Genomic DNA, 14,194 nt, shown 5'->3' with positions numbered 1-14,194 from the left:
TAATTTTTTGGGAAAAACTAAACTCATATTTCATTTGAATTACTGTTTGTGTTTCTTATCTGTCTCCTAGGTTCTCAAATGGCCTTTTAATTTTGGCCATTTTCTTCAATAGTGCAAACGTAACTTATTTTAACATGAGGTGACAATCTCTTCTTCAGCTAACTATTATGTTGTGCTGTGAGTCTGCTACACACACACACACGGTGTTGTTGTTAATGTATGTAATGCATTAACGATAAAAATAATCATTCTTTTCAACTCCATGAATTAAGTGCTTGGAGTCCCAAAAATGGCCTGATTTTGACAAATTTTACAGCACAGTGGGTTATTTACTAAAGGCAAATCCACTTTGCACTACAAGTGCACTGCAAGTGAAAAGTGGATTTGCCTTTAGTAAATAGCCCCCATTGTCACTGTAACTACACCAACTTAACAAATAAACTGATATTGAGCATTAAATGAAGAAGCCACACATTGTTGAGTATAAAACATTTTACTCCAAGCACATTCACATGTGCGTTATAACAAGTTTTGGAACATACCAACATCTTGGTGTATAACATGTATGTTTGACATAAATTTGCCTTTTTTGGGGCTAAACAGGCATGTTTAAAAACATTACATACACATCCCCAACTCAGGAACTTACAAAGTTCAACTTTGCTAAAGTGAAGGCCATATGAGACATTAGTATGTCAAAACTGTATTGATCTTGCCTTCATCAGATGGGGTGATCCTCGGATCTACAGCGACTGCACTTTCAAGTGAACTTTCAGTGCAATTTCAAGTGCACTTTGCACTTGTAGTGAAACGTAGATTTGCCTTTAGTAAATAACCCCCATTGTGTGGATCTTCAAAATTTGGCTTTGCAATTAATTTAAAACTGTAAAAACATGTAAAACATAACGACAACTTTACATTTTTTTTTGTTTAGATTTTGCCTAAAATATCGATGATGTTGCTCAGTCTTTTTTGAACATCATGGATGTTTTGTTTCATCTTTTCAAAATCAGGATTGCACACCATGATCTCACTGATCAGTATTTGTGCACTTGCACTGCTGAAGTGAGTTTCTTCTTCCACAACATCCACATGACCTAAAAATGAAAAAACACACCATGTATTATAAATATGCAGGCATCCATCTAATACCTGAAGCTGTTGGCTCAGACACTGATCTGTTGTCGACACCATTTCTACCACTTCACCCAGCAATTCCTGAACCTCTGCATCCACATCTTCATGGTGTGGTGAGTTCCCTTTCTTCATTTAGTGTGGGGTTACTGGTGTCCTCAGATGTCCCTATGCTTTTCTCCCCTATGTGAATACAATAAAGGTAAACTTAGCAGACAGATATGTTAGGCTAGAAATAGTAATATGAAACATTGCTTGGAAGTGTCGTCCAACTGTCTGTTTTGGCAGAGTTCTAAGCTGAAGACATTTTTTCATTTTCAAAAGCTGGAATACTTACCTATTTTGTGCAAGTTTCACACATGGATAGACCCCTAGTATTCACTGGAGCACCTGTGTCCACACTAGTGCTCCTGCATCCAGATGTGTAAACAGCTGCTTAGTGTCCTCTTCTGACACTGAATAAAGTTGTAATTTCATTATAGTTTCAAACACATCTAGACAACAATGTAATAAACTTATTTTAATCAAAATAGGCATGAACAATTGTAGTTAACCTGCATCTGCCAAAAAACTACGTATTAGTGCTCGAACAAATGATTCCTGTGTCCACGAACCTCAAACTTGGCATTTTAAACTGTACAACAGTAAAGAAAAGCACATGGACAAGCACGAAAGTAATAATAATAATAGGAACACACGACAAATACTTATATTTTTGGAGCACTTTCCTGATCTTTCTATATTGATCTTGCTCCCTCAGTTTCAGGTCTGACCAGCTTTTCCTCAATTGATCCTTGGATTGTTATACCCCAAAATTCCTGTGCAGACTTCTCACAACTTTAGCCATGATCTTGGCCTTTCTCACATTAGGGTTGCTGTAAGGCCCATGATTCCCATCATAGTCTGTCCTCTTTAAGATGTCCACCATCTCTACCATTTCTTCAAAGAACATATTTGAGGCCTTATATCTCCTCCTGGATATGGAACTGCCTTGCTCTGGGCTTTTGTCATTGCTGCTCTCAGTACACACCTGCTGTGTCTCCGCCATGTGCTCTCCTACTGCCCCGAAAGAGAAGGGTCAGGGAATACACTAGAAAGAAGGACAGGGGCAGAGTTTGATGCATGCGCAGTGTATATAAAGGATGCGGGCGATGTAATGGACGTATGTACGATCTGGAGGATGGAGGACGGAGGAACGTTAGCGCAGATCGTTCAAACGAAGGTACAATTGTAACTTGGGGCATCAGTGGTTAGTGGCCTATACTGCTTAAAGATTGAGGCCTATATTGGGACAAGATTAGGATTGTTTAGCCTGACATTAGGGTTTGTCTTGTGTTGTGTCTTGCAGATAAAATGGTTGATAAACTTACAGCCCTTGATTTCCTACCAGACTTTATTGAAAGATACAGGGAGCTGCCATGTCTCTGGCAAGTACAATGCAGGGACTATTCTAACAAGCTAAAGAGGAAGGCAGTGCTGCAGAAACTGCTGGAATTAGTAAAGCCTGTGTATCCCACGGCAGATATCACCTATTTGAAGGCCAAAAACGGTAGCCTGAGGAGCACATATAATAGGGAGTGCAAGAAGGTCCAGGATTCCATGAGATCCAGAGCATCAGCAGATGACGTATATGTGCCTAGGCTGTAGTACTACAACACCCTTCATTTTTTGTCCAACCAGACGGAACCCAGGCCATCACTCTCAACACTTCCTTCAACAGGTCCAACCTGGGCCTTCTACACAAGAAGAAGATGTGGAGGAGCCCAGCTTGACCCAGGTATAGCATTGTTGAACATATTTCTTGTCAAAAGTTGAATGATGTTAACTAGATGTTATTGATCACAAATTTCTGATTTAACAATGTGGTTTACATATCAATAGACAGTAGTAGCCAAAAATGATTGGAACAAGAATGAAAAATGCTGGGGTCAGAATGATAGTCTTTTCAATTTGTTAACATTCAATTTGCAACAGTCATGAGCTCAAAATTGTGTGTGATTGATGACCAAAAACTTAAAACTATGTACCATTTTCATACACAGGAAAGTCCCAGCCAGGAGGAGGCCGTGGCCAGCAGCCTGACCGAATCACAGGTTCCTCCCCTCTGCCCTCCAACCAAAAGTACCAGGAAGGCAAGGAACCTGGAGGAGGCCACGGCTGCTTCTCTAAGACATGCTACTGTGGCAATTAGCATGGCCCCTGGTGGCCACGAGGTGTTTGGATGTGTCACTGCCAGTAAATTAGAACAGATGGAGGAGGCCCAATGTACTATATGTGAGGAGATAATTCTGCAGGCCCTAAACAAGGGGAGTAAAGCAATTTCATTATTATACCATTATAAAGAAGAAGAGAATGTGCTGCATTGAGAGATTTCAGAATTCGCTGCATCACGAATGTGATATCTCCATTACGAACGCTAGTTTTACAAGACCGAGCGCTTCCGGCACATACTTGATTCCGAGCATGCGTGTTTGTACTTAGGATTTTTGTGCAACGGACTTGTGTACACACGATCGGAAAGTCAGACAACAAATATTTGCTGGTGGAAAATTGGAGAACCTGCTAGCCAACATTTGTTGGCGGAAAGTCCGCCAACAAATGTCTGATGGAACATACACACAGTTGGACTTACCGACAACAAACTCACATCCAACATTTCCCGTTGGAAAATCCAATCGTGTGTACACGGCATTACAATGCAGGTGGAAATTCTGCAGACTCTGAAGTAACAGGGGCTCTGGGAACCCTGATTAAAGGGGAATGCTGGAAACTATGATGTAAGTGGGGGCTCCGGTTATCATGGATGCATTAATATCAAAGTTACCCATTACACCTGAGTCTGCAGTGTTCCCCTTTACATCAGAGTTCTCACTGTTCTTCCTTAAATCAAAGTACCCTGAGTTCTCCCTTATATCAGATTCTGCAGAGTCCCCCCTTACAGTGTAAGGGAACTCTGCAAGTTCAGATGTAAATGGGAAACTCTGTGTATTCAGATGTAAAGCAGAACTCTGGAATTAGATGTAAAGTGGAACTCTGTGGATTCAGAGGTAAAGAGGGAACCTTGTGGACTCTGATGTAAGGGGGGCTCTTGTGGTTAAATAACCATTCTAATTGTATATATTTAAAATATGAGTATAGTGTATACTACAAAACAAATTGCTGTACTCCTTAGGTTTGGCTTGAAGGTCAGGGGGCTCTTCGTGGTTTCTTGTACCGGAGCCCTAATGGTCTAGTTACGCCTAGGCATGCAAGGTGTTGATTTATATTTACCAGCATCATTACTTTACTCATTCATTGCAGTGCTCAGATTGCTGCCTTATTGTGTGTGGAACATATCCTGATTTCTTGTATTCTTGTTCCAGTTTCATAGATTGTTTGAATCCTGGGTTCTGTAGGTTCTCTGCCTAATATTGTTACTTTCCCTAACCTTGCTAGAATGTGTTGTGTTATTGACTTTATTCCTGCTTAACTCATTGGTTTGGTTCTCATTACCACCAGAAACTTACCTTTGGCTAGTTACTTCCACAACTCCACAGTTCTTTGCTCACCTTCACTGGGAAATAGTTTCCTAAAGGGGTTGATAATTCAATGCTTAAGACTGGGGGACGCCCAAGTACCAGATCACGCATATAAATCATCCTTGAAAGGTGGCTGATAAAGTTAAGGCACTCCGCAAATGTGATCATCAGATATTAACAGAGACCAAACCCTTAAACATGTGCTGTGTATTGTAGCTATATCCCATACAATAAGTACCACCAGGGCACAAACTATGTAAACCTTTGTAAGGCACATGTTGATCTAAAAATAGTCTTCTTATTTAGTCATATCACCTATGAGCTGTTGCCAAACTGTGCAGACACCCAGCCAAAATTAAGTCAGGCCAGAACACCCTTCAGATTAGTAGATAGAGAAAGACCAATAAGCTCAGAGGACAACCTCTCTTACATACACAGTATCTCACAAAAGTGAGTACACCCCTCACATTTTGTAAATATTTTATTATATCTTTTCATGTGACAACACTGAAGAAATGACACTTTTCTACAATGTCAAGTAGTGAGTGTACAGCTTGTATAACAGTGTAAATTTGCTATCCCTCAAAATAACTCAACACACAGCCATTAATGTCTAAACCGCTGGCAACAAAAGTGAGTACACCCCTAAGTGAAAATGTCCAAGTTGGGCCCAAAGTGTCAATATTTTATGTGGCCACCATTGTTTTCCATCACTTCCTTAACCCTCTTGGGCATGAAGTTCACCAGAGCTTCACAGGTTGCCACTGGAATCCTCTTCCACTCCTCCGTGACGACATCACAGAGCTGGTGAATGTTAGCGACCTTGCACTCCTCCACCTTCCATTTGAGGATGCCACACAGACTCTCGAAAGGGTTTAGGTCTGGAGACATGCTTGGCCAGTCCATCACCTTTACCCTCAGCTTCTTTAGCAAGGCAGTGGTCGTCTTGGAGGTGTGTTTGGGGTAGTTATCATGTTGGAATACTGTCCTGCGGCCCAGTCTCCGCAGGGAGTGGATCATGCTCTGCTTTGGTATGTCACAGTACATGTTGGCATTCATGGTTCCCTCAATGAACTGTAGCTCCCCAGTGTCGGCAGCACTCATGCAGCCCCAGACCATGACACTCCCACCACCATGCTTAACTGTAGGCAAGACAAACTTGTCTTTGTACTCCTCACCTGGTTGCCACCACACACGCTTGACACCATCCGAACCAAATAAGTTTATCTCAGTCTCATCAGATCACAGGACATGGTTCCAGTAATCCACGCCCTTAGTCTGCTTGTCTTCAGCAAACTGTTTCCAGGTTTTCTTGTGCATCATCTTTAGAAGAGGCTTCCTTCTGGGATGACAGCCATGCAGACCAATTTGATGCAGTGTGTGGCGTATAGTTTGGGCACTGACAGGCTGCACCCCCACCCCTTCAACCTCTGCAGCAATGCTGGCAGCACTCATACATCTATTTCCCAAAGACAAAGTCTGGATATGACGCTGAGCACGTGCCCTCAACTTCTTTGGTCAACCATGGCGAGGTCTGTTCTGAGTGGAAGCTTCCTTGTTAAACTGCTGTATGCTCTTGGCTACCATGCTGCAGCTCAGTTACAGGGTCTTGGAAATCTTCTTATAGCCTAGGCCATCTTTATGTAGAGCAACAATTCTTTTTTTCAGATTCTCAGAGAGTTCTTTGCCATGAGGTACCACGCTGAACTTCCAGTGACCAAAGTGAGAGAGCGAGAGCAATAACACCAAATTTAACACACCTGAGACCTTGTAACCCTAATGAGTCACATGACACCGGGGTGGGAAAATGGCTAATTGGGCCCAATTTGGACATTTTGACTTAGGGGTGTACTCACTTTTGTTGCCAGTGGTTTAGACATTAATGGCTATGTGTTGAGTTATTTTGAGGGGACAGAAAATTTACACTGTTATACAAGCTGTATACTCACTACTTTACATTGTAGCAAAGTGTCATTTATTCAGTGTTGTCACATGAAAAGATATAATAAAATATTTACAAAATTGTCAGGGGTGTACTCACTTTTGTGAGATACTGTATGTTTGATTTGATCATCTACTATGCTAAGTGTGAAACTGATAAAGAAATGTGGGAAGGATTACAAAAAGTGCATGAAAGAGCTAATCTCAACAATAAACTGTATTTGATTAGAAAGCTATACCAAACCAAGCTGATGAAAGGCCAGGATATGCAAGATTACATACTGTAAGGCACACCTTGGAAATGATTGAATGCCTCAGAGGTATAGGAGAAAAAAATAAAAGGTTTTGATGTCACAGCACTATTACTAAGTGGTTGGTTTAACAGAAAGCTATGAAAAGCTTGATGGCAGCACTTGATGCATGTCCAGATGCAAGCTTGTGAATGAATATAAGTGTAAAACAAAAAGCATAGTCACGCATAGTGCTTCTGCTGCAGAGCCTGCTTTAATGAAGAAAAATAGGCAATTAAACACGCAACTAGAAACAAGTGAATATTTTCAATGTAAGAAACAAGGTAATTTAAAAGCAAATTGCAGAATCTTGAAAGCTAGAATGCAAAAACAAACTAAACTACAAAAGGCCAGAAGTGTGAAGAAAGAAACTGATTTTGCTTCAGATAATGAATATGTTTTTCAATCCAAACATTGCACCTCATCATTACAGGTGTGGTGTGTTGATTCAGGAGCTTTGAGTCACATGACAAATGACAGAAATTTCTTTACTCACCTTGACCAGAGTAAAACAGAAAAAATCATAATAGCAAATAATGGAATCAGAAGGAATAGGAGACGGTTTTCTTTACTGTCCTATCTCTCAGAGTGTCAGCAGAAAGATACCTGTGAAACTAATCTTTTGTCAGTGAAGAAGCTCACAAAACAAAGCAATGTAATGACCTTCCAAGATGACAGTTGTGCCATCACAAAAGGGGATATCTTACTTGCAAAGGAAAAATTACAGATGAACTGTATCGGCTGAACTGCAATAAGGTGGGTAATACTGCCAAGGAGGAAACACATTTAAACTGCGTTCACACATGGCACAGATGACTTGGGCACAGAAGTCCTGACATAATAAAGACATTATCTAAGAATGACTATGCAAGTGGAATAAAATTTAGTCCATGTGATCAAACAATGAAATGCATCAGATGTATAAAAGGAAAACTGATGAGAAAAGCCTTTCCAAAGCAGAGAAAAAGCAAATCTAATAAACCACTGGACTTAATTCATTCAGATCTTTGCGATCCAATGGAAAAATTGACTCTAGGAATGAAAAGGCATTTTTTTCCATTTTTTTTTTTATAGATGAATACTCCAGGTACTGTATACTACACTATATTAGTTACACAAAAAAGTGAAGTACCAGAGAAACTTGAACAGTATTTGGCTCAAGTAAACAACAAATTTGTCAAAATGCTGAGTGCATTGCGCACAGTCAGTGGAAATTAATATACAGGTGATAACCCACAGGCGATTCTCAGAAAGCATGGCATAATATTTAAAACTACTGTACTCTACAACCCAAAACAAAATGGGTTGCAGAAAGAATGAACCATACTGTTTGATGCAGATATTCCAACCACATACTGTGGGGAAGCAATTATGACATGCTATTTCTAAAATCTACCAGGAAATTCAACTGAGAAAACTCCATATGAACTGTGGAATGGAAAAGACCCAAATTTGAACCATCTAAAAAAAAATGTAGGCAAAGCCTATGAGAACATCCCAAAAGAAAAATGTACAAAATGGGATGCTTGTGCAAAGGAAGGTGTACTTGTGGGGTACAGTGACTTTCAAAAGGGATATTGTCAGAAACCATGAATCAGACTGAGACAGAAGTACAGTTAAATCACACTTGTTTAATGATAATAAAAAAAGGTAAACAGAGTAAATGTAGTCAAAACATAGCCAGAGTTCAGGAACCTGAACAGATAGTCAGACAAGCCGAAACGTCAGGGAGCCAGAGAGGAGCATGGTAGAACAGCAAGCAGGATCTGGAGCCAGAAGGAATGTCAGCCAAGCAAGTCTTTAACAGGAACACAGGAGAGTGTCTCTAGAGATGTGACCAAGTTGAAGGCAGAGATCATCTGGACTGGACAGCTTAGTAGGCAGGGCTGATGAGCATGATATCATCAACAGGTGAGTCACTGTGGAGAGATAGGAGCTGGCAATTAGCCAAGAGCTGGGCAGCCAGCTTTGAGAAGGAAGGGCTGAGCCCAGCCCTGACAGATACAGAATTCTACACCAAGACACAAACAAGGTAACATCAGTAGAAGTGTAATTGTCGATGAAACTTCAGTGTGTTCACAATTTCATGAAATAACACAAACACTTAAAACTGAGGGAAATTTCAAATCAGTGTCACATGAAGATAAGCAACAAAGTGACATAAAATTAGAAATTAACACAGACAATCCAAATGCTGTAAAAGAAGAAACCAGGTCACATAAGGCTTCAATCAGGAAATCCACCAGAAGCAATAAAGGCATCCTATCCAAATATCTGTCCTATGTTGCTCACTCTAGCATTAAAACCAGTGCCAGATTCATGGGATGAGATGCAAAGACTTCCAATTCATAAGAGTAAAAAGTGGATCAGAGCTGCTGATGAAGACTGCAGATGCTTTAACAAAACCGCTTACAAGAAACAGATTTACAGAATTGAGATCCAAAACTGGACTAATCTAAGGAGTAGTTGGTAGTGTTTACAAGTTTGTAGCTGCATATTTGGTAATACTCTATGTCTTTTCTATTAAATAAAGTTCCTGTTCCTGTCTGCAGTTAAGCAGCAAAGCCCATGTGAACTGTGTCTGTTCTGTAGGGCTAGATACAGGATTTCTAACAAAAAAACATACATATACTTGATCGCTTTTTCAAGGTAGAAAAAGCTTCAATCAGCACAATCAATAAAAAAAGTAAAGGTGAGACTGAAACTACCAGAGATGCGATAGTGATCTGATCTCTCAGTACCAAGACAGTTTGGTGTGTGATTGTGTTTAAACCATTTTAGCACACTCGTTTGTATGTTATGTGTTTACATTTTATATTCATCTTGTTTGAGAATCCTGAATTTCCTCATCTGTACCAAGCATGGCCTGTCAACAGCACCAAAAGCGCAACCTGTTGACTGCATTTTAATGAATGTGACATGTTTCACAACAGTAGCTAAGTAGCATTCTGCATGGTAACAATGGCAGAAAACTGTTAAGCTTTGACAAATAGACCTCCCTGTTAAACATTGTTAGGAGCAAGATAAATTTATCTTGTGGCATTAATTGTTTATGTAAATGTTACAGAGCATTCAGTCAACTCACATTTGTCCAATTGAATAGTTCCTTGATATGCATCAGACTGTTTTCCTTCCAGAACAGTGAGGACAGAAAAAGACGTGATATGCATTTTAACCAGCTAAATGTGAAACTTTTTAGCGTAGTTATTTTGTTAGAGTAGAATTTATGCAACGTTTATCCAAATTAATTTGAAATAACTTGGAATACTCAATGTTCTAGCATGGCATTTGCTGTATAACCTTCTGCTATATTTTGCAATTATTCTGTAATAATTAATTGTGTAAACAACATAAGAAAGTAGGGAAACCGTTTATAATTTACAGTACATGTAGAGGTTCTTAATACATAGAGCAAGGAGGACATCAATAATACAGATTTATTACATTTACACATTTGTTTTTACACAATTTATCGTGCCTGCTATGATGTTATTTCAAATATAGGTCTGTCAGTTACAAAGCATGCTCTTGAGTATATTTAAACATCCATTTGTCAGAAAAAAAGTGTATATTTCTATACTTAAATAAAAGTGAAAATTATTGTGGCAGTAATTGAGATGGGAATAACACAACTGCAGTGCATTTTTTTAGTGCCAAGGAAATGTTTCAAGTTCTACAGTGGTCTTCAAGGAAGAGGCACATTATGCAAATAAACTGTGTACATGGAGATATCTTTACTGATATATAAATATATGTAGAAAGGCCAGTATGGTGGCCTGAATTTATGGGAGGAGCCCGGGGGGTATTTAACCAGTATTTGTCGGTTTCCCGTGCGCGATACTACGTCACTAGGCCGACTATTCGAAACTCAGTGTCCGAAAGTTCTCGCGTTTGTGAGTTCCCGTATTCGTAAGTTCCCATGTTCGAGATTCGAGGTCCTCGTTACCGATTCGTAAATTCATACTATGCGTCTGGCTCAGCTGTTGCAGGTAGGGTTTCGACTGACGTTTTTCATTTCACGCATTGTTAGATATCATGTCACTAAACCGTGATATCAAACTTACGAATCACTCGCAAAAAATTCACAACGTAATCGTAATGCATGCCACTCATACTGTCGTCACGTTAGCCATTTCGTTATTTGGTACCCCACCGCGACGCAGACGTCGCTTCGTTCAGGCATGTCTAAAACTGTTTGCCATGCTTCATAAGACAAGTCGTTGTCATTCGAAAAAATTCTCTATACCGACTCGTGTCAGTTCGATACTGCTTCATTTCACAAACATTTCAGAACATTTCTAAACATTTCTAAGCATTTCAAACCATTTCGAATCATTTCATTCATTTCAGTCACGTACCGCGCTCCGTTTCGAATCCAGTCGCATGTAAAGATGCACCGATTCGCTCCGGTGTGCCCCAGTTGCTTACGGCTTCATTTCAGTACATGCTCCAGAGTCAGATTCATTGTCAGTCGCAGGTTACAGCTCACCGATTTGTGTCTCTGTCATGGCCATCATTTCACTGTCACGTTTCACATCCCGATACGAATCTAGTCGCATTAAAAGTGCACCGATTCGTCTCGGCATGCCCCAGGTATTTGCCACATTTCAGTACATGCTCCAGAGTCTGATTCGTAGTCAGTCGCAACAGCGGAATGATCGTTTCGTGCCTCTGTCATGGCAATCAAAACCATTTTTACTCACGTACCGCGCTCCGTTTCAAATCCACTTGCATCCATCATGCACCGATTCGTTACGGTGTGCCCCAGTTGTTTGGCCTCATTTCAGTACATGCTCCAGAGTCCAGATCATTGTTAGTCGCAGATGCAGTGCGACCGATCCACAACTTTGTCATGGGAATTAATTACCATTCATTTCACTCCCACATATCGCACCCCGTTCCGAGTCCAGTTGCATCCGAGATGCACCGATTCGTTTCAGGGTGCCCCAGTTGTTTCGGCCTTATCCAGTACCTGTACCAGAGCCCGGTTCATTGTCAGTCGCAGTCGCGGCACAATTAATTTGCGCCTCTGTCAGGGCAAAACATTTAATTCATTTCATTGTTACGTACTGTGCTCTGATTCAAATCCAGTCGCATCCAAGATGCACCGATTCGTTCCGGTGTGCATCAATATTTTCTGTTGCCTCATTTCAATACATGCTCCAGAGTCCGGTTCACTGTCAATCGCAGTCGCGGCATGACCGAGTCAGGCCTCTGTCATGGCAAGATGTTTCATTCATTTCATGATCAAGGCAAACATTTCATTCATTTCATTATCGACATATCACACTCTGGTTTCTTGGGCATTCGTGAGGCAACGATTCATCCCGGTAGGCCACAATAGTCTGGGCCTTGTTTCATGCCATGCCCCACACTTCGATTCATAGCTTGTCGCAGTCGCGGCATACCGATTCGAGCCACCGTCAACGCATACACATTTCACTCATTTATCTTGTCCCATGCACATACAAATTACTTCTTCAACTTAGTTAAACAAATCCTTCACAAGTTATCACCTTTCATTTTCCTCCAGGTCAGTCAAGTTCAGTAGGTCCACCCTGCACCAGGTTGGACGATATCCCATCCAGGTAAAAAACCTCAAAAGAGCTCAAGCTGGGTACGTATACCTTTTTTTAGGGAAAAAAGCAAACTTGGAATTCATGTCACCCTCAATAGGTTCCAGTCGACCAAAACACGACCCCAAGGACAGGACATCGTATCTAGATAAACCATGTCCTAGGCCGGCAGCGAAGACCTCACAGCCCCTCTGTCACCTTCTCCAGTCTCAGAGAGCATCAGTGTGCAGTTCCTCAGGGGATGGACCATTGCCAAGTTGACAAATAATAAATAAATATTGTTGCGCTACTAAAGAAAAATCATATAAGCAAAATAGCAGCCAGCATCACCAGTGTAGTAACTGTGCCATGAACATAAAAATAAAAAATAAATGCAGCCAGGGTCGGTGCTAGACTATTTTGCACCCTAGGCAAGACCAGCAACTTGCGCCCCCCCCCAAAAAAAAAAAAAAAAACAACAACAAAAAAAAAACCACACTGAATGGCTTTGTGCAGTGTCATTAAATAATAGCACAACACACTCTTTGATCACAGATCCCAGTGTGTATTGTGTGACAATCTGTCAGTGCACTTTCTAATTATTTCACTGTGAACACCAGGGCCTGATTGCAAGTGCGACCTTTGCGACCCGGGCCGTTTGGCCTGGATTAAGAGCATCATGGGCCTGGTGCTGAGGATTTTGGTGGGCTCTGGATCATGAAGCCCCTTGCCCTGTATGATACATTAAAATTTTCTCTACAGCCCCGCCTTAACCATCACTTGTGCCTAGGCATTCTTTCCATCACCACCCACTGCACCTGGGACCCCTTTCCTCATCATCTACTGTGCCTGCAGCCTGCCTTGCCTTACCACCCACTGCACCCACAGCCCTCTTCCCTCACCACCTACCATGCCTGTAGCCCTCCTTTATTGCAGAAATACTACAGGAGATGGTCAGAGACTGCAGACATAATACAGGAGATGGTCAGAGACTGCAGACATACTACAGGAGATGATCAGAGACTGCAGACATAGTACAGGAGATGATCAGAGACTGCAGACATAGTACAGGAGATGATCAGAGACTGCAGACATAGTACAGGAGATGATCAGAGACTGCAGACATAGTACAGGAGATGATCAGAGACTGCAGATATAGTACAGGAGAGGATCAGAGACTGCAGACACAGTACAGGAGATGATCAGAGACTGCAGACATAGTACAGGAGATGATCAGAGACTGCAGATATAGTACAGGAGATGATCAGAGCCTGCAGACATAGTACAGGAGATGATCAGAGCCTGCAGACATAGTACAGGAGATGATCAGAGCCTGCAGGCGTAATACAGGAGATGATCAGAGACTGCAGACGTAATACAGGAGATGATCAGAGACTGCAGACATAGTACAGGAGATGGTCAGAGACTGCGGGCATAGTACAGGAGATGATCAGAGACTGCAGATATAGTACAGGAGATGATCAGAGACTGCAGACATAGTACAGAAGATGATCAGAGACTGCAGACATAGTACAGGAGATGATCAGAGACTGCAGACATAGTACAGGAGATGGTCAGAGACTGCAGACATAGTACAGGAGATGATCAGAGACTGCAGACATAGTACAGGAGATGATCAGAGACTGCAGACATGGTACAGGAGATGATCAGAGACTGCAGACATAGTACAGGAGATGATCAGAGACTGCAGATATAGTACAGGAGATGATCACAGCCTGCAGACATAGTACAGGAG

This window comes from Aquarana catesbeiana, linkage group LG06, assembly GCF_042186555.1.
Source record: "Aquarana catesbeiana isolate 2022-GZ linkage group LG06, ASM4218655v1, whole genome shotgun sequence".
Classification (NCBI taxonomy): Eukaryota; Metazoa; Chordata; class Amphibia; order Anura; family Ranidae; genus Aquarana; species Aquarana catesbeiana.
The sequence above is the reverse complement of the archived record's forward strand: the minus strand, read 5'-3'. Positions refer to the sequence as shown.